This window comes from Scyliorhinus canicula, chromosome 7 (genome assembly GCF_902713615.1).
Source record: "Scyliorhinus canicula chromosome 7, sScyCan1.1, whole genome shotgun sequence".
Taxonomy (NCBI): domain Eukaryota; kingdom Metazoa; phylum Chordata; class Chondrichthyes; order Carcharhiniformes; family Scyliorhinidae; genus Scyliorhinus; species Scyliorhinus canicula.
Genome location: NC_052152.1, coordinates 104,029,295 through 104,049,931, shown reverse-complemented (window position 1 = coordinate 104,049,931; position 20,637 = coordinate 104,029,295). Strand labels below are relative to the sequence as shown.

Sequence of the window (20,637 nt, the reverse complement as noted above, 5' to 3'; positions counted from 1 at the left end):
AGTGTGATTGCGTGTGTGTGTGGGGCAGTGTGATTGTGTGTTTGTGTGGGGCAGTGTGATTGTGTGTTTGTGTGGGGCAGTGTGATTGTGTGTGTGCGGGGGCAGTGTGATTGCGTGTGTGTGTGGGGAGCAGTGTGATTGCATGTGTTTGTGGGGCAGTGTGATTGCATGTGTTTGTGGGGCAGTGTGATTGTGTGTGTGTGGGGCAGTGTAATTGTGTGTGTGTGTGTGGGGCAGTGTGATTGTGTGTGTGTGTGTGGGCCAGTGTGATTGCGTGTGTGTGTGGGCCAGTGTGATTGCGTGTATGTGTGGGGCAGTGTGATTGCGTGTGTGTGTGGGCCAGTGTGATTGCGTTTGTGTGTGGGGCAGTGTGATTGTGTGTGTGTGGGCAGTGTGATTGTGTGTGTGGGTCGGTGTGATTGCGTGTGTGTGTGGGGCAGTGTGATTGTGTGTGTGGGAGGCAGTGTGATTGTGTGTGTGTGTGTGGGGCAGTGTGATTATGTATGTCTGTGTGTGTGTGGGGCAGTGTGATTGTGAGTGTGGGGCAGTGTGATTGTGTGTGTGTGGGGCAGTGTGATTATGAATGTCTGTGTGTGTGTGGGGCAGTGTGATTGTGTGTGTGCGGGGGCAGTGTGATTGCGTGTGTGTGTGGGGAGCAGTGTGATTGCATGTGTTTGTGGGGCAGTGTGATTGTGTGTGTGTGGGGCAGTGTAATTGTGTGTGTGTGTGTGGGGCAGTGTGATTGTGTGTGTGTGTGAGCAGTGTGATTGTGTGTGTGTGTGTGTGTGTGTGTGTGGGCCAGTGTGATTGCGTGTCTGTGTGGGCCAGTGTGATTGCGTGTGTGTGTGTGGGGCAGTGTGATTGCGTGTGTGTGTGGGGCAGTGTGATTGCGTGTGTGTGTGGGGCAGTGTGATTGTGTGTGTGTGTGTGGGGCAGTGTGATTGTGTGTGTGTGTGGGCAGTGTGATTGTGTGTGTGGGTCGGTGTGATTGCGTGTGTGTGTGGGGCAGTGTGATTGTGTGTGTGGGAGGCAGTGTGATTGTGTGTGTGTGTGGGGGGCAGTGTGATTATGTATGTCAGTGTGAGTGTGGGGCAGTGTGAATGTGTGTGTGGGAGGCAGTGTGATTGTGTGTGTGTGTGTGTGGGGCTGTGTGATTATGTATGTCTGTGTGTGTGTGGGGCAGTGTGATTGTGAGTGTGGGGCAGTGCGATTGTGTGTGTGTGTGTGGGGCAGTGTGATTGTGAGTGTGGGGCAGTGTGATTGTGTGTGTGTGTGTGGGGCAGTGTGATTGTGTGTGTGTGTGAGCAGTGTGATTGTGTGTGTGTGTGGGCCAGTGTGATTGCGTGTGTGTGTGGGCCAGTGTGATTGCGTGTGTGTGTGGGCCAGTGTGATTGCGTGTGTGTGTGGGCCAGTGTGATTGCGTGTGTGTGTGGGCCAGTGTGATTGCGTGTGTGTGTGTGGGGCAGTGTGATTGTGTGTGTGTGTGGGCAGTGTGATTGTGTGTGTGTGGGCCGGTGTGATTGCGTGTGTGTGTGGGGCAGTGTGATTGTGTGTGTGGGAGGCAGTGTGATTGTGTGTGTGTGTGTGGGGCAGTGTGATTATGTATGTCTGTGTGTGTGTGGGGCAGTGTGATTGTGAGTGTGGGGCAGTGTGATTGTGTGTGTGTGGGGCAGTGTGATTGCGTGTGTGTGTGTGGGGCAGTGTGATTGCGTGTGTGTGTGTGGGGCAGTGTGATTGCGTGTGTGTGTGGGGCAGTGTGATTGTGTGTGTGTGTGTGGGGCAGTGTGATTGTGTGTGTGTGTGGGCAGTGTGATTGTGTGTGTGGGTCGGTGTGATTGCGTGTGTGTGTGGGGCAGTGTGATTGTGTGTGTGGGAGGCAGTGTGATTGTGTGTGTGTGTGTGGGGCAGTGTGATTATGTATGTCTGTGTGAGTGTGGGGCAGTGTGAATGTGTGTGTGGGAGGCAGTGTGATTGTGTGTGTGTGTGTGGGGCTGTGTGATTATGTATGTCTGTGTGTGTGTGGGGCAGTGTGATTGTGAGTGTGGGGCAGTGCGATTGTGTGTGTGTGGGGCAGTGTGATTGTGAGTGTGGGGCAGTGTGATTGTGTGTGTGTGTGTGGGGCAGTGTGATTGTGTGTGTGTGTGAGCAGTGTGATTGTGTGTGTGTGTGTGTGTGGGCCAGTGTGATTGCGTGTGTGTGTGGGCCAGTGTGATTGCGTGTGTGTGTGGGCCAGTGTGATTGCGTGTGTGTGTGGGCCAGTGTGATTGCGTGTGTGTGTGGGCCAGTGTGATTGCGTGTGTTTGTGTGGGGCAGTGTGATTGTGTGTGTGTGTGGGCAGTGTGATTGTGTGTGTGTGGGCCGGTGTGATTGCGTGTGTGTGTGGGGCAGTGTGATTGTGTGTGTGGGAGGCAGTGTGATTGTGTGTGTGTGTGTGGGGCAGTGTGATTATGTATGTCTGTGTGTGTGTGGGGCAGTGTGATTGTGAGTGTGGGGCAGTGTGATTGTGTGTGTGTGGGGCAGTGTGATTGTGTGTGTGGGAGGCAGTGTGATTGTGTGCGTGTGGGCAGTGTGATTGTGTGTGTGGGGCAGTGTGATTGCGTGTGTGGGAGGCAGTGTGATTGTGTGTGTGGGAGGCAGTGTGATTGTGTGTGAGTGTGGGGCAGTGTGATTGTGAGTGTGGGGCAGTGTGATTGTGAGTGTGGGGCAGTGTGATTGTGTGTGTGTGGAGCAGTGTGATTGTGTGTGTGGGGCAGTGTGATTGTGTGTGTGTGGGGGGGCAGTGTGATTGTGTGTGTGTGGGGGTACTGTGATTGCTTGTGTGTGTTTGGGGTAGTGTGATTGCGTGTGTGTGTGGGAGGCAGTGTGATTGTGTGTGTGTGGGGCAGTGTGATAGTGTGTGTGTATGGGGGGGGCTATGTGATTGTGTGTGTGTGGGGTGGTGTGATTGTGTGTGTGGGGCGGTGTGATTGCGTGTGTGGGGCAGTGTGATTGCGTGTGTGGGACAATGTGATTGCGTGTGTGGGTCAGTGTGATTGTGTGTGTGTGGGGGTGCAGTGTGATTGTGTGTGTGTGGGGGTACTGTGATTGCTTGTGTGTGTTTGGGGTAGTGTGATTGCGTGTGTGTGTGGGAGGCAGTGTGATTGTGTGTGTGGCAGTGTGATAGTGTGTGTGTATGGGGGTGGCTATGTGATTGTGTGTGTGTGGGGCGGTGTGATTGCGTGTGTGGGGCGGTGTGATTGCGTGTGTGGGGCAGTGTGATTGCGTGTGTGGGTCAGTGTGATTGCGTGTGTGGGTCAGTGTGATTGTGTGTGTGTGGGGGTGCAGTGTGATTGTGTGTGAGTATGGGGGGGGCAGTGTGATTGTGTGTGTGTGGGGCAGTGTGATTGTGTGTGTGGGGGGGGCAGTGTGATTGTGTGTGTGGGGGGGCAGTGTGATTGTGTGTGTGGAGGGGGCAGTGTGATTGTGTGTGTGTGTGGGGCAGTGTGATTGTGTGTGTGTGTGTGTGTGGGGCAGTGTGATTGTGTGTGTGTGTGTGGGGCAGTGTGATTGTGTGTGTGTGGGGCAGTGTGATTGTGTGTGTGTGTGTGGGGCAGTGTGATTGTGTGTGTGTGTGGGCCAGTGTGATTGCGTGTCTTTGTGGGGCAGTGTGATTGTGTGTGTGTGGGGCAGTGTGATTGTGTGTTTGTGTGGGGCAGTGTGATTGTGTGTGTGTGTCTGAGAGAGAGGGGGGCAGTGTGATTGTGTGTGGGCCAGTGTGATTGTGTGTTTGTGTGGGTAGTGTGATTGCGTGTGTGCGCGGAGGGCAGTGTGATTGTGTGTGTGTGCGTGGGGCAGTGTGATTGTGTGTGTGTGTGGGGCAGTGTGATTGTGTGTGTGGGGCAGTGTGATTGTGTGTTTGGGTGGGGCAGTGTGATTGTGTGTGTGTGGCAGTGTGATTGTGCGTGTGTGTGAGGGGCAATGTGATTGTGTGTGTGTGGGGGGGCAGTGTGATTGTGTGTGTGGAGGGGGCAGTGTGATTGTGTGTGTGTGTGGGGCAGTGTGATTGTGTGTGTGTGTGTGTGTGGGGCAGTGTGATTGTGTGTGTGTGTGTGGGGCAGTGTGATTGTGTGTGTGTGGGGCAGTGTGATTGTGTGTGTGTGTGTGGGGCAGTGTGATTGTGTGTGTGTGTGGGCCAGTGTGATTGCGTGTCTTTGTGGGGCAGTGTGATTGTGTGTGTGTGGGGCAGTGTGATTGTGTGTTTGTGTGGGGCAGTGTGATTGTGTGTGTGTGTCTGAGAGAGAGGGGGGCAGTGTGATTGTGTGTGGGCCAGTGTGATTGTGTGTTTGTGTGGGTAGTGTGATTGCGTGTGTGCGCGGAGGGCAGTGTGATTGTGTGTGTGTGCGTGGGGCAGTGTGATTGTGTGTGTGTGTGGGGCAGTGTGATTGTGTGTGTGGGGCAGTGTGATTGTGTGTTTGGGTGGGGCAGTGTGATTGTGTGTGTGTGGCAGTGTGATTGTGCGTGTGTGTGAGGGGCAATGTGATTGTGTGTGTGTGGGATGCAGTGTGATTGTGTGTATGTCTGTGTGTGTGAGGGGCAGTGTGATTGTGTGTGTGGGGCAGTGTGAGTGTGGGGCGGTGTGATTCTGTGTGTGTGGGGGGGGGCAGTGTGATTCTATGTGTGTGGGGGCAGTGTGATTGTGTGTGTGTGTTTGGGGCAGTGTGATTGTGTGTGTGTGGGGCAGTGTGATTGTGTGTGTGGGGGACAGTGTGATTGTGAGTGTATGTGGGGGGCAGTGTGATTGAGAGTGTGGGCAGTGTGATTCTGTGTGTGTGGGGGGGGCAGTGTGATTGTGTGTGTGTGGGGGTAGTGTGATTGCTTGTGTGTGTTTGGGGCAGTGTGATTGCGGGTGTGTGTGTGGGAGGCAGTGTGATTCTGTGTGTGTGCGGGGGGCAGTGTGGTTGCGTGTGTGTGAGTGGGGCAGTGTGATTGTGTGTGTGTGTGGGGCAGTGTGATTGCGTGTGTGTGTGGGCCTGTGTGATTGCGTGTGTGTGTGGGGCAGTGTGATTGTGTGTGTGTGTGAGTGGGGCAGTGTGATTGCGTGTGTGTGTGGGCCAGTGTGATTGCGTGTGTGTGTGGGGCAGTGTGATTGCGTGTGTGGGTCAGTGTGATTGTGTGTGTGTGGGGGTGCAGTGTGATTGTGTGTGAGTATGGGGGGGGCTATGTGATTGTGTGTGTGTGGGGCAGTGTGATTGTGTGTGTGGGGGGGCAGTGTGATTGTGTGTGTGGGGGGGCAGTGTGATTGTGTGTGTGGGGCAGTGTGATTGCGTGTGTGTGTGGGGCAGTGTGATTGTGTGTGTGTGGGGCAGTGTGATTGCGTGTGTGTGTGGGGCAGTGATTGCGTGTGTGTGTGGGGCAGTGTGATTGCGGGTGTGTGTGTGGGAGGCAGTGTGATTCTGTGTGTGTGCGGGGGGCAGTGTGGTTGTGTGTGTGTGAGTGGGGCAGTGTGATTGTGTGTGTGTGTGGGGCAGTGTGATTGCGTGTGTGTGTGGGCCTGTGTGATTGCGTGTGTGTGTGGGGCAGTGTGATTGTGTGTGTGTGTGAGTGGGGCAGTGTGATTGCGTGTGTGTGTGGGCCAGTGTGATTGCGTGTGTGTGTGGGGCAGTGTGATTGCGTGTGTGGGTCAGTGTGATTGTGTGTGTGTGGGGGTGCAGTGTGATTGTGTGTGAGTATGGGGGGGGCTATGTGATTGTGTGTGTGTGGGGCAGTGTGATTGTGTGTGTGGGGGGGCAGTGTGATTGTGTGTGTGGGGGGGCAGTGTGATTGTGTGTGTGTGGGGCAGTGTGATTGCGTGTGTGTGTGGGGCAGTGTGATTGTGTGTGTGTGGGGCAGTGTGATTGCGTGTGTGTGTGTGGGGCAGTGATTGCGTGTGTGTGTGGGGCAGTGTGATTGTGTGTGTGTGGGGCAGTGTGATTGTGTGTGTGTGTGGGGCAGTGTGATTGTGCGTTTGTGTGGGGCAGTGTGATTGTGTGGGGCAGTGTGATTGTGTGTGGCAGTGTGATTGTGTGTGTGTGGGGCAGTGTGATTGTGTGTGTGTGTGGGGCAGTGTGATTGTGCGTTTGTGTGGTGCAGTGTGATTGTGTGGGGCAGTGTGATTGTGTGGGTGCAGGGGCAGTGTGATTGGGTGGGGCAGTGTGATTGTGTGGGGCAGTGTGATTGTGTGGGGCAGTGTGATTATGTGTGTGTGCGGGGGGCAGTGTGATTGCATGTGTTTGTGGGGCAGTGTGATTGTGTGTGGGTGTGTCTGAGAGAGAGAGAGGGGCAGTGTGATTGTGTGTGGGCCAGTGTGATTGTGTGTTTGTGTGGGCAGTGTGATTGCGTGTGTGCGCGGGGGGGCAGTGTGATTGTGTGTGTGTGTGTGGGGCAGTGTGATTGTGTGTTTGGGTGGGGCAGTGTGATTGTGTGTGTGTGGCAGTGTGATTGCATGTGTGTGCCGGGGGCAGTTTGATTGTGTGTGTGTGGGGCAGTGTGATTGTGTGTTTGTGTGGGGCAGTGTGATTGTGTGTGTGTGGGGGCAGTGTGATTGCGTGTGTGTGCGGGGGGCAGTGTAATTGTGTGTGTTTGTGGGGCAGTGTGATTGTGTGTGTGTGTGTATGTGTGTGTGAGAGGGGCAGTGTGGTTGTGTGTGGGCCACTGTGATTGTGTGTGTGTGTGTGTGTGTGTGTGTGGGCCTGTGTGATTGCGTGTGTGTGTGGGGCAGTGTGATTGCGTGTGTGTGTGGGCCAGTGTGATTGCGTGTGTGTGTGGGGCAGTGTGATTGTGTGTGTGTGGGGCAGTGTGATTGTGTGTGTGTGTGGGGCAGTGTGATTGCGTGTGTGGGTCAGTGTGATTGTGTGTGTGGGGGGGGGGGGCTATGTGATTGTGTGTGTGTGGGGCAGTGTGATTGTGTGTGTGGGGGGGAAGTGTGATTGTGTGTGTGTGGGGCAGTGTGATTGCGTGTGTGTGTGTGGGGCAGTGATTGTGTGTGTGTGTGGGGCATTGTGATTGTGTGTGTGTGTGGGGCAGTGATTGCGTGTGTGTGTGGGGCAGTGTGATTGCGTGTGTGTGTGTGGGGCAGTGATTGCATGTGTGTGGGCCAGTGTGATTACGTGTGTGTGTGGGGCAGTGTGATTGTGTGTGTGTGGGGCAGTGTGATTGTGTGTGTGTGGGGCAGTGTGATTGTGTGTGTGTGTGGGGCAGTGTGATTGTGTGTGTGTGTGAGTACAGTGTGGTTGTGTGTGTGTGGGGGGGCAGTGTGATTGTGTGTGGGGCAGTGTGATTGTGTGTGTGGGACAGTGTGATTGTGTGTGTGTGGGTGCAGTGTGATTGCGTGTGTGTGGAGCAGTGTGATTGTGTGTATGCGGTGCAGTGTGTTTGTGTGGGGCAGTGTGCTTGTGTGTTTGTGTGGGGGCAGTGTGATGGCGTGTGTGTGCGGGCGGGGGGGGGGCAGTGTAATTGTGTGTGTTTGTGGGGCAGTGTGATTGTGTGTGTGTGTGTGTGGGGCAGTGTGATTGTGTGTGTGGGGCAGTGTGATTGTGATTGTGTGTGTGTGGGGCAGTGTGATTGTGATTGTGTGTGTGTGGGGTGCAGTGTGATTGTGTGTGTGTGGGGCAGTGTGATTGTGATTGTGTGTGTGTGGGGTGCAGTGTGATTGTGTGTGTGTGGAGCAGTGTGATTGTGTGTGTGTGGGGTGCAGTGTGATTGTGTGTGTGTGGAGCAGTGTGATTGTGTGTATGCGGGGCAGTGTGTTTGTGTGGGGCAGTGTGCTTGTGTGTGTGTGTGGGGCAGTGTGATTGTGTGTGTGGGGCAGTGTGATTGTGATTGTGTGTGTGTGTGGGGCAGTGTGATTGTGATTGTGTGTGTGTGGGGTGCAGTGTGATTGTGTGTGTGTGGGGCAGTGTGATTGTGATTGTGTGTGTGTGGGGTGCAGTGTGATTGTGTGTGTGTGGAGCAGTGTGATTGTGTGTATGCGGGGCAGTGTGTTTGTGTGGGGCAGTGTGCTTGTGTGTTTGTGTGGGGGCAGTGTGATGGCGTGTGTGTTTGGGGGGGGGGCAGTGTAATTGTGTGTGTTTGTGGGGCAGTGTGATTGTGTGTGTGTGTATGTGTGGGGCAGTGTGATTGTGTGTGTGTGGGGCAGTGTGATAGTGTGTGTGTGGAGCAGTGTGATTGTGTGTGTGTGGGGCAGTGTGATTGTGTGTGTGTGGGGCAGTGTGATAGTGTGTGTGTGGAGCAGTGTGATTGTGTGTGTGTGGGGCAGTGTGATTGTGTGCGTGTTGTGTGTGTGGGGCAGTGTGATTGTGTGTGTGGGGCAGTTTGTGTGTGTGTGGGGCAGTGTGATTGTGTGCGTGTTGTGTGTGTGGGGCAGTGTGATTGTGTGCGTGTTGTGTGTGTGTGGGGCAGTGTGATTGTGTGTGTGGGGCAGTTTGTGTGTGGGGTGCAGTGTGATTGCGTGTGTGTGGGGGCGGTGTGGCGGGGGGACTTTATGATTGTGGGGTGCTGGGGGGGAGGTGCTGTTCTCAATGGATTAGATAGGATTGGATTTGTTTGTTGTCACGTGTACCGAGGTTTAGTGGAAAGTATTGTTCTGCGTGCAGCTCAAACAGATCTTTCCGTACATGAAAGGAAAATACCTATTAGGGCAAACATAAAATACACAATCTAAATATATACACACAGGCATCGGGTGAAGCACACAGGAGTCTGGGAATAGCAGGGAAGAAGCTGTTTTTGAATCTGCCCATGCATGTTCTCAGACTTTTGTAACTCCTGCCCGGTGGAAGAAGTTGGAAGAGTGAGTAAGCCGGGTGGGAGGGATCTTTGATTATGCTGCCAGCTTTCCCCAGGCAGCGGGAGGTGTAGATGGAGTCAGTGGATGGGAGGCAGGTTTGTGTGATGAACTGGGCTGTGTTCACAATTCTCTATAGTTTCTTGCGGTCCTGGGCCGAGCAGTTGCCATACCAAGATAGGATGCTTTGTATGGTGCACCTGTAAAAGTTGGTAAGAGTCTATGTGGACATGCCGAATTTCCTGAGCAAATATAGGCACTGTTGTGCTTTCTTGGTGGTAGCGTCGATGTGGGTGGACCAGATTTTTGGTGATGTGCACACCTAGGAAATTGAAGCTGTCAACCATCTCCACCTCTGCGCCGTTGACGCAGACAGGGGTGTGTGCAGTACTTTGCTTCATGAAGTCAATGACCAGCTCTCTAGTTTTGCTGGCATTGAGGGATAGATTATTGTTGTTGCACCATTCCACTAGGTTCTCTGTCTCCCTCCTGTATTCTGACTCATCATTGCTCGGGATCCGGCCCACTATGGTCATGTCGTCAGCAATGGAGTTGGAGCCAAATGTTGCCATGCAGTCTTGTGTGTGTATAGGGAGTATAGTAGGGGACTAAGTGCGCAGCCCTGTGGGGTACTGGTATTGAGGACTATCGTGGAGGAAGTGTTGTTGTTTACTCTTACTGATTGTGGTCTCTGGGTCAGGATGTTGAGGATCCAGTTGCTACTCACTGTGCAATAGTGCTGCCCTTAAAGCTTTTATTTTAGGACACCACTGTGGCACAGTGGTTAGCACTGGGACTACGGCGCTGAGGACCCGGGTCGAATCCCGGCCCTGGGTCACTGTCCGGGTAGAATTTGCACATTCTCCCCGTGTCTGCGTGGGTTTCACCCCCGCAACCCAAAAAAAGATGTGCTGGTTGGGTGGATTAGCCACACTATATTGCCCCGTAATTGGGAAAAAAAAATTGGGTACTCTAAATTCATATTAAAAAACTTTCATCATGCCATTCAAGCTGTATTTACAGGTGAGATGTGGGACAATTTGTGTTGCGTGATTGAATCGCCAACTCCTCTGCAATCAGCTGTACTGTCCTTCGGCAGTACAGTCAACAGATATCTTGCAGGCTTTAGCAGGAGATGAACAATGTTATTGTTAACGATGACTGAACAGTTAATGGTGCACAGAGAATAAGGGGTTTGTCAGTCTGCAGCTAAAATTAGGTGACACTTGAAGGTTAGCCGAGGCAAGTTGAACAATTTGCTCGCTGATAAAGCCTATAGACCCAGGTCCTGCTCTAACTTAAAAATGAAGAGCAATTTAATTCAGTCCCTACTCTCCAGTCAGTCAGTAAATTAAGGTTTTCCTTACAGGGGCTGGTTGAGCACAGGGCTAAATCGCTGGCTTTGAAAGCAGGCCAGCAGTGCGGTTTAATTCCCGTACCAGCCTCCCCGAACAGGTGCTGGAATGTGGCGACTAGGGGCTTTTGATTTGAAGCCTACTTGTGACAATAAGCGATTTTCATTTCATTTTTTCATTTTCAGTGTTAAATATAACTGTCCCATCGTGAGTAAGTGCTGGTACTCTGTGCAGTTTTTCTGTGACCAAGGGAAGAGGCAGAAGAAGAGACTTGGCACAGAACACCCACTAAAGTTGAAAAAACCTAAGTGAAGAAAGGTTAAGTCAAACTTTTGTTACCTCCAGAGACTCGATGCTCCCTGGAGCCATCTCCCCATAAACTTCAGCTTTTCCAAAACTTTGCCGCCTGTGTCTTTGCTGGGACCAAGTCCCGTTCACCCATTATCAATATACACACTGGATCTACATTGGCCCCAAATCGGCTAACAATTCATCCTCATGTTCAAATCTGTCCATCTCCTCTCCTCGTTCTGTTGCTTTAATCTGCCTTATAACCCTCTGAGAATTCTGAGTTTCTCCAACTCTAGCCTCTTAAGCATCTTCCAATTCATTTGCCACACCATTGGTGGTTGTGTCTTCAGTTGAAGTGCTGGAATTTCCCTCCTCTACTCTCTCTCTCTCTCTCTCTCTCACTCTCTCACACACACATTCTTAACCCCGCCTCTCTCTCCCTGTCTCCTCTCCCTCCCTCTGTCTCCCTCTCCCACTTCCCATCTCTATCTCTCTGTCTCTCTCTCCCTCCCTCTCTGTCTCCACCTCTCTCCCTCCCCCTCCCTCCTCCCTCTGTCTCTCTCTCCCTCCCCCTCTCACTCTCTCCGCCTCCCTTCCTGTCTCTCTATCTCTGTCTCTCCCTCCCTCTCTGTGTCCACCTCTTTCCCTCCCCTGCTCTATTTTTCTCTGCCTCCCCCTCTCACTTTCCATCTCGCTCTCTATCTCCCTTCTCTTCTTCTGTCATTTTCCCATCTCTATCTCTTCCTCTCCTCTCTTAGTCCCTCTTTCTCCCACTCCCTCTCCCCCTCTCTCTTTCCCCCTCTCTCTTTCTCTCCCCCACCTTCCCCCTTCCCTCCTCTCTTCCTCTCCCCCCTTTCTCTCCCTCTCCCTCTCTTCCACTCTATCTCCCCCCTCTCTCTCTTCCTCTCCCTCACCTTCCCTCCTCCCTCTCTCCCTTACTCTCCCATTTCTCTCTTCCTCTCTCCCCTTTCTCTCGTCCTCTCTCCCCCTCTATCTCCCATCTCTCCCTCCCTCTCCTCCTCTCTCTCCCTTCCTCTCCCTCACCTCTTCCCCACCCCCCCCCCCCCCTCTTTACCCTCCCCTCTCTCTTTCTTACTCCCCCTCCTCTCTGTTTCCTAGATGAGGAAGGGAGGGCGACATGGTAGCACAGTGGTTAGCAAAGCTGCTTCACAGCGCCAGGGTCCTTGGTTCGATTCCCGCTTGGGTCACTGTCTGTGCGGAGTCTGCACATTGTTCCCGTGTCTGTGTGGGTTTCCTCTGGGTGCTCCGGCTTCCTTCCACAATTCCCGAAGAAGTGCTGTTAGGTGAATTGGACATTCTGAATTCACCCTCAGTGTACCCAAACAGGCGACTAGGGGCTTTTCACAGTAACTTCATTGCAGTGTTAATGTAAGCTTATTTCTGACACTAATAAAAATTATTATTATTAAAACTCCCCTGTGGGCTAGTATTTGGTCATCTAACCTAATGTCCCATACCTTGGCTCAGTGTCAATTTTTGGTTTTATTATGAAGCAGCGGGAATGCGTCACTATACGATGGGTGCTTAATAAATGCAATTTGTTATCGAGTCCTTGGGAACCAATGCTTTAAGTTATCATTCTCATCCATTTGTGCATATAGCAAGTTGCTAGTGTGAACGGATCTGGTTCTTCTGACTCGGAATGTGTCCTTTCACAAAGCGACAGGCACTTTTCATCTTCCAGCCCTACAAAATAAGAAATGATGTCTGCCGCCTGGGCCTCAAACACCAGATTCCTGCGACATGGAGACTGGACGTTTGACCCTTAACCCAAAATACTTGATGCAAATATCTTTTGAGGGTATAACTAGTGAGCTTGAAAGAATGTAGATTGGGAGATCAGATTAAGGTTCACTCCATTACCTACGAAGCCAGGGTAACAGTGGAGATTCTTATCTGGGGACTGTTACCTGTTAGTTTTTTCTTTTGGGAGATTAACTAAATGAAGAAAATTCCATTAAATGACCGACCACATGTGGCCTGTTTGTGAAGCTGAAGGTTCTAATCAGCCCAAGGGTTTTCGTGACTGGTGGAAAGTGAATTTGTGCCGTCTGTATTTGACTGTGGAAAGCATGCAGTCATAACAAAGGTGCTTTTCTCCCCTTCCACACTTGGGCTGCATTTGCTTTTGAGCCATTTAACAAGAGCAGCATTTATACAGAGCCATGGACAGAGTGAAATGTACTCCAGGAGCTTCACAGGAGTTTTATCAAACACAAATTGAACCAGATGAGGCATTTTCAAAATATTAATTTCTGGGATTTTGGCATCGCTGGCTAGGACTGGCTTTATTCTCCAATCCTGGTTTCCCTTGACAATGTTGCAGTGAACTGCCTTCTTGAGCCGCTGCAGTCCATGTAGTGTAGGTACACCCATAGTGCTCTTTGGGCAGGGTGATAAGAAAGGTGGACCAAAGGGCGGCATTGTGGCGCAGTGGTTAGCACTGCTGCCTCACAGCGCTGAGGACCAGGGTTCGACCCCAACTCCGGGTCACTGTCCGTGTGAAGTTTGCACATTCTCCTTGTGTCTGCATGGGTTTCACCCCCACAACCCAAAGATGTGCAGGGTAGGTGGATTAGCCACACTAAATTGCCCCTTAATTGGAAAAAAAGAATTGTGCACTTTAAATTTATTTTTAAAAAGAAAGATGCTCCCACAGCAACATCCTCTTCCAAGCCAACATTCCGAGTATTGAGACACTAATCACTAAACTTGTTTAGCACAGTGGGCTAAACTGCTGGCTTGTAACGCAGAACCAGGCAGCAACACGGTTCAATTCCCGTACCGGCACCCCTGAACAGGCGCCAGAATGTGGCGACTAGGGGCTTTTCACAGTAACTTAATTGAAGCCTACTTGTGACAATAAACGATTATTATTATATTACTATAAACCCAGTTCTGCTGGATGGACGTGATGTTTGCGAGCCTGACCAAGATTTCAGAAGCAGATGCTCTATTTGTAACTTGGTTGCGGCAGGAGTCTCCCAGGACCGCAGAGGAAAGGTTTTTGGGACGTCCTATAAGCATCCCTGAGGAGATCAAACATTCCCCCCATACTTCATGGACATTTCCTACTTATGACTGACCAAAATGGAGGAGGTTCATTCGGGAAAGCACCGAACACATTGAGAGACTTGTCGGGAACACGCTGAGGTGAGGTTGAGAGGATGGGGAGAGTGTACATACCTCCAAACATGTCACCGACCCAACTCGACAAGTACCACCTGCCCTGCTAGTGGCAGAGTCTGCAGATTGTGCATTGGACTTAACTGGGAACTCATGAAAATGAAATGAAGTGAAAATCGCTTATTGTCACAAGTAGGCTTCAAATGAAGTTACTGTGAAAAGCCCCTAGTCGCCACATTCCAGCGCCTGTTCGGGAGGCTGGTATGGCAATTGAACCATGCTGCTGGCCTGCCTTGGTCTGCTTTCAAAGCCAGTGATTTAGCCCTGTGCTAAAGCAGCACCCAAGTAGAAGCAGCGCCTCCATGATCCATAGGGACTGCCTAAGAACAAGGAGGTGGTGGAAATGGCGAGCTTGGAAGGTGCTAGGCCGAAACTCTGGCATCTATCCTGGAGATAATTGCCAGCTTTGTTTCCACAGGAGTTTTTTTTTAAAGTTAAGAGTACCCAATTATTTTCATTCCAATTAAGGGGCAATTTAGCGTGGTCAATCCACCTAACCTGCAGATGTTTGTGTTGTGGGGGTGAAACCCTGGCAGACACGGGGAGAATGACCACAGAAGTTTTAATTGCAATTGCAACAGAGTCTGTTGAATAGCGAGTCAAATGGCCTTGTGCAGTTGTTTCCTGTGCCACACCCATGTTGCCATCTGCTGGCGAGGCATTGGTACTGTACACACACCATTAGAAACACAGTAAATAGAAGCAGGAGGAGGTCATTTGGCCCTTTGAACCTGCTCGCCATTCATTATGATCATGGCTGATCATCCAACTCAGTAGCCTAATTCCACCTTCCTCCCATATACTTTGATCCCCTTCGTCCGAAGAGCTAGATCTAACTGCTTCTTGAAAACTGGTGTTTTGGGCTCTCTGTGGTAGTGAATTCCACAGGCCGACCACTCTCTGGGTGAAGAAATTTCTCCTCAACTCAGTCCTAAACGGTCTACCCCATATCTCCAGACTGTGACCCCTGTTTCTGGACATACCCATCATCAGGAACATCCTTCTTGCATCAATGCTGCTCGTTCCGTTATCTTTTTATCGGTTTCTAAGAGATTCCCCCCCCCCCCCCCCAATTTTTCTGACGTCCAGCAAATATAATCCTAACCGACTCAATCTCTCCTCATATGTCAGTGCTGCCATCCTAGGATTAAAGTTGAGGATAAATTACCTTCATTCCAACTGTCCTTAAAATGGAACCATCAAGATCAATAGCTAGGGCTCTCCTGATGGCTCAGTGAGGCAATGGACTGCAGACGTGTTATGAAGAGAAAGGCAAGGACTGAAGCCTGGCCTGTGCTGAATTCACTGAGTTGAGCTGGGGCAAGAACAATGTGTGGCTCAATGGTCCATCTCCATGGAAACCCTATTAAAAATGTTGATGTTCAGTTTTGCACTGTCGTAACTTGTTGTGTAATGTAGGAAATTGAGCAGCCAATTTACACACCGCTAGATCACAGAATTGTGTTAACGACCAGAATGATCTGTTTTCAACAATGTCTTTCGAAAGATATATCTGACCAGGATACCAGAGAAAATTCTCCTTGCTTTTCCTCAAAGTAGTGTGAAGGCAGATGGGAACCTTTGCTTAACGTCTTATCTGAAAGACAACATCTCTGACAGAGCAACACTCTCAGCCCTGCACTGAATTTTGTCTTCAAAGTCGTGGTGTGGGCATTGAATCCAGCTGAGGCGTGCCATGTTATACAGCAACTTCCGATCAGTGGATTCCGGAACTGCCCATGGACAGCAGCTGGGCAGAGCTCTCCAGGTGGATAACAGGCACCTGCCAATCAGAGGGACTGAATTCATCAATGAGCAGCCAGCTGTAACAGGAGCAGAGATTAGGAAGCGGGAAGTTAAGAGCTGAATAGACAGGCCTTCGTGGGAGCCACAGTGGTTTCCCCCCAAGTGTCTTGTCATGCTGAATAGCATTCCATTCTTCTTCTGTGCTCCAGCTACTCTCTCACAAATTATAAGAGGAGCAGCTGACTGGGATTAGTGATTAATGGGACAGTTTGTCACAGTAAGAGGGAGGGATTGAGGATTTATATCACCCCTCCTCTTCCCCATAAGACGTGGCTCATTCCCGTCATAGGTAAGCTGGTCGTAGGCTGATCGACGCCGCACAGATGTGGCCAGAAGCCATGGTGTAGTTGGAACAGGAGGAGATTTTCTAAAAGGGAGGATTTTGGGTCGGAGATGGAGAGAGGCAGTGAGTGGTTCCAAAGCAGCCGTGTGTGACCTTGATAGCTCAGCACTTCTTGTTCTTGCTAACTGTTGAGTAAGTCTGACTTCAAATTCGGATTTGCATTTGTTCAGATCGACATTCGGTAAGAGGAGAGTTTTCACTTCGTATGTGTTGACCGGAGGCCTGTAACTATGGACCGGCCTCAGAATATGTGTTCATATCCACTGTCATCTTTAACTACCTCCGTTTGCGTTGTTTTTAAAAAAAATGTAAAATGCCCAATTTTTTTTTTCTTCCCAATTAAGGGCCAATTTAACGTCGCCAATCCACTTACCCTGTACATCTTTGGCTTGTGGGGGTGAAACCCATGCAGACCTGGGGAGAATGCAAACTCCACATGGACAATGCCCCAGGCCCGGGATTGAACCTGGGACCTCGGCGCCATGAGGCATCAGTGCTAACCACTGCCCCACCCGGCTGCCTACAACTTAAATTTATGAAGCACCATCCGCAATCACCAAATGTTCCAAAGTGCTCGGCAACCAATTAGATACTGTTTGAAAGCTAGTCACTGTTGTGCAGCCAATATGGTCACAGCTATCGCCCACAAACAGAAATAATGATCAGAAAGTCTGGTTTAGGTGATGATTGAGGGGGATATGTTGACCAGCAGATGAGGGAATGCTCCCTTGTGAAAGAGATGGGATCTTTTACCTTCACCTGAGAGGTAAGCTGGGACCTCACTTTAACATCTCGTCAAAATATGCCATTTCGGACTGTGGGGCACCCCCTCAGTACTGACTATCTGACAGAGCAGCACTCTTTCCATACTGACCCTCCGACAGCACAGCACTCCCTCACTACTGACCCTCCGACAGTACAGCACTCCCTCAGTACTAACCCTCCGACAGTGCAGCGCACTCTCAGCGCTGACCCTCTGACAGTGCAGCACACCCTCAGTACTGACCCTCTGACAGTGCAGCACCCCCTCAGTACTGACTCTCTGACAGTGCAGCACACCCTCAGTACAGTACTGACCCTCTGACAGTGCAGCACACCCTCAGTACTGATCCTCTGACAGTGCAGCACCCCCTCAGTACTGACTCTCTGACAGTGCAGCACACCCTCAGTACAGTACTGACCCTCTGACAGTGCAGCACACCCTCAGTACTGACCCTCTGACAGTGCAGCACCCCCTCAGTACTGACTCTCTGACAGTGCAGCTCTCCCTCAGTATTGACCCTCTGACAGCAGCTTGCACAGTCAGGACTGACCCTCAACAGTCAGGCACTCTCTCAGTACTGACCGCCTGACAGCACATTTCACCCACCATACTGACCCTCCAACAATGCAGCGCTTCCTCTGACAGTGGGGCACTCCTTCAGTACTGAAGCTCTGACGGTGCAGTTCACCCTCCATACTGACCCTTTGACAGTGCAGCACTCCCTCTGACAGTACAGCATTCCCTCAGTATTGACCTCTGACTGCAAATCTCCCTCCTTATTGACCCTCTGACAGTGCACCACTCCCTCTGACAGTGCATCATTATTGACCCTCTGACAGTGCAGCACCTCCTCAGTATTGACCCTCTACAGTGCCTCTCTCCTTCCATACCAACCCTCCGACAGTGCATCATTATTGACCCTCTGATAGCACTCCCTCTGACAATGTAGTACCCCTCAGAATTGACCCTTTGACAGTGCAGCACCCCCTCTGTATTGACCCGCTGACAGTGCAGCGCTCCTCAGTACTGGCCCTCTAACAGTGGAGCACTCCCTCAATACTGAAACTTTGACAGTACAGTGCTCCATCAGTACTGACCCTCTACAGTTCAATGCTACTTCAGTACTGAATCTCCGACAGTACAGTACCCACTCAATACTGAACCTTCGACGTTCAGCTCGTCCTCAGTACTGACCCTCCAACAGTGCAGCTCTCCCTCTGTACTGACCCTCCTACACTGCAGTGCTTCCTCAGTCCTGATCCTCTGACAGTGTGGCAGTCCCACAGTACTGGCCCTCTGAACTTGTGTGCCAGTCTTGTCATGAGCTCAATGTTCAATACTGAGTCCCCTTTCAGAGGGTCAGTAATGACGGAGTGCAGCACTGTCGGAGATTCAATATTGAGAGAGTACTGCACTGTAAGTGGGTCAATACTGAGGGAGGACTGCACTGTCAATGGATCAATACTGAGTCAGCACTACCCTGTCGAAGAGTCTGTACTGAGGAAGTGCTGCACTGCCAGAGAGTCAGTACTGAAATAGTGCTGTACTGTCGAAGGGTCAGTACTGAGGGAGTGCTGCACTGTCAGTGGGTCAGTACTGAGGGAGTGCTGCACTGTCAGAGAGTCAGTACTGAGGGGGTGCTGCACTGTCAGAGAGTCAGTACTGAGGGAGTGTGGCACTGTCAGAGGGTCAGTACTGAGGGAATGCTGCACTGTCAGTGGGTCAGTACTGAGGGAGAGCTGCACTGTCAGAGAGTCAGTACTGAAGGAGTGCTGTATTGTCGCAGGGTCAGTACTGAAGGAGTGCTGCACTGTCTGAAGTTCCAAGTTTTGGATGAAATGAAAATCGCTTATTGTCACGAGTAGGCTTCAATGAAGTCACTGTGAAAAGCCCCTTGTCGCCAAATTGCGCCGCCTGTCCGGGGAGGCTGGTACGGGAATCGAACCGTGCTGCTGGCCTGCTTGGTCTGCTTTAAAAGCCAGTGATTTAGCCGAGAGAGCTAAACCACATGCCCTCTCAGGTGGCCTAAAATTTCTAAGGGTGCAATTCTGAGGCAATCCAAGGGAGTTTCCCCAATTTGTGGCCAATATTTATCTTTGAACTAAACACCTCAAGAATAGATGGTAATTGTTTTGATTGCAACCTCCTACAATTCAAAACTATTTAAATGACTGTGAAGCACGACATAAATGCAAGGCCCTCTCTCTCTCTCTCTTTCTCTCTCTTTTCTTACAGTCCTCTGGTGTGTCTTTTTGCTGCTGTGATGTGTCAGTTGGTATCCAGGTAACAATGCAGTGCGTCGCGGTCTGTTCAGCTGGTGTCCAGCTGCAGTTCTCAGCCACCATTTACATAAAGACGGAGATTATGAAGTTCTTCCCGCCCCCATGTCAGTCCTTCAGTTAATGATGCTGCTAGGTTTCCATGGCAGCCATTACATCAGCAGGGCTCAGGGGCAGTGTCTATTGGGGACTGTGACAGCAAGTTGCAGAAGCCAAAGGAAAATCGTTCCGGAACAGACAGGATGAAAACCTCCTTGAATTCTAGACAGATTGGAGATAAACTCCCAGGGATTGTGGAATAGGTACATGGCATGTCTGAGGAATTACAGCATAATCCTCTGATCCATACATTTAAAAACAAATCCTGTCCTCGGCTCTAGATTCCGAGGGCATGAGAGTCACTTAACAAATGTTTAACTGGAGCCATTCATAATAATAATAATCTTCATTATTGTCACAAGTAGACTTACAAGAACACTGCAATGAAGTTACTGTGAAAATCCCCCAGTCGCCACACTCCGGCGACTATTCGGGTACACAGAAGGAGAGTTCAGAATGTCTAATTCATCTAACAGGCATGTTGTTCGGGACTTGTGGGAGGAAACCGGAGCATCCGGAGGAAACCCACGTAGGCACAGGGAGAACATGCAAATTCCGCGCAGACAGTGACCCAAGCTTCGAACCCGAGTCCCTGGCGCTGTGAAGTAACAGTGCTAACCACTGTGCTACCATGCCAGTTCAGGGAGGGTGTACAGGCATCCTTCACTCAAAGGATATTTAGTACTTAAAATTTTTCAAATCAAGGTGCAATTTAGCGTGACCAATTCACCTACCCCGCACATCTTTGGGTTGTGGGGGCGAAACCCACGCAAACACGGGGAGAATGTGCAAACTCCACATGGACAGTGACCCAGAGCCAGGATCGAACCCGGGCGCTGTGAGGCAGATGTGTTAACCACTGCGCACCGCTGCCCACAAAGGATATTAATTAAGCAGCATGGTTTATACGCTAACAGCTGGCATTCAGAGAGTCTGAAGGCAATTGCTTGAAGCCCCAGTCTAGAGAGCAGGGCACATGGTCAGGGTAGAGCCACCAGTACAGTACTGAGGGAGTGCTACACTGTCCAACATACTGATCCAATGTTAAACTGAGGCCCTGTCTGCCTCCTCAATCGATATAATAGATTAGGTGGTACTCTTCCGAAGTGAAGCACAGGAGCTCTCCCCCCACAGCACCCCCCACACCCGACGCTGTGTCCTGGCCAAAATGTATCCCTCAGGTAATAATCGTTGGAAGCAAATTATCTGGTTACTTGCTGTTGGTGGGAGTTTAAAAAAAAAAAATTCAACAATATTTATTAACACAATTAACCCTTAAATTACTCACAAAATACTCAAGGCATCCAAGGTCAATGTATACTATCCATAAAGGTGGCTTGGTAGGCTATGGATCTGATCGCTGGTATTCCTCTGGCCCATCTTCACCAAGGTGGTTCTCGCTGGCGGTTTCGTCCTTGCTTCCTTCCTTCTGGTCTACTGAAGGTTTAGACATCCTGATCTGCTCTTCACCTCTCCAATCTGGTCAAGGTCATCTCACAAGCCGGGTCTTCGCTCCCGAAGGGTCCGGAGTGCCTGTTTTCATCCCCCTCCCTTCTCACCCTTTTGCCATTTCCCCAGGCTTTCTGCCAATGATCGTGTTGGTGGGAGTTGATGTGCACCAATTGACCGCTCTGTTGCTTCACATTATAACACTGACAACACTTCAACAAGACTTCATTGGGTAAAAAATGCTT

At 50.8% G+C, this 20,637-nt stretch overlaps 1 protein-coding gene across 4 annotated transcripts in view; it reads left to right on the top strand.

Annotated features, from left to right (window-relative positions):
* shroom2a (shroom family member 2a) overlaps positions 1-20,637 on the top strand; it is a 334,620-nt gene that overhangs the window by 180,268 nt on the left and 133,715 nt on the right. Inside the window, exon 1 of one of the 4 annotated variants that reach the window (XM_038802582.1) lies at positions 15,754-15,934. The exons of 2 other annotated variants lie outside the window; for them this stretch is intronic. The gene's annotated coding sequence lies outside the window, so the exon portion shown is untranslated. Of the gene's footprint in view, positions 1-15,753; positions 15,935-15,964; positions 15,984-20,637 lie in introns of those variants that run through there. One more of the 4 variants, XM_038802584.1, reaches the window with a different exon arrangement.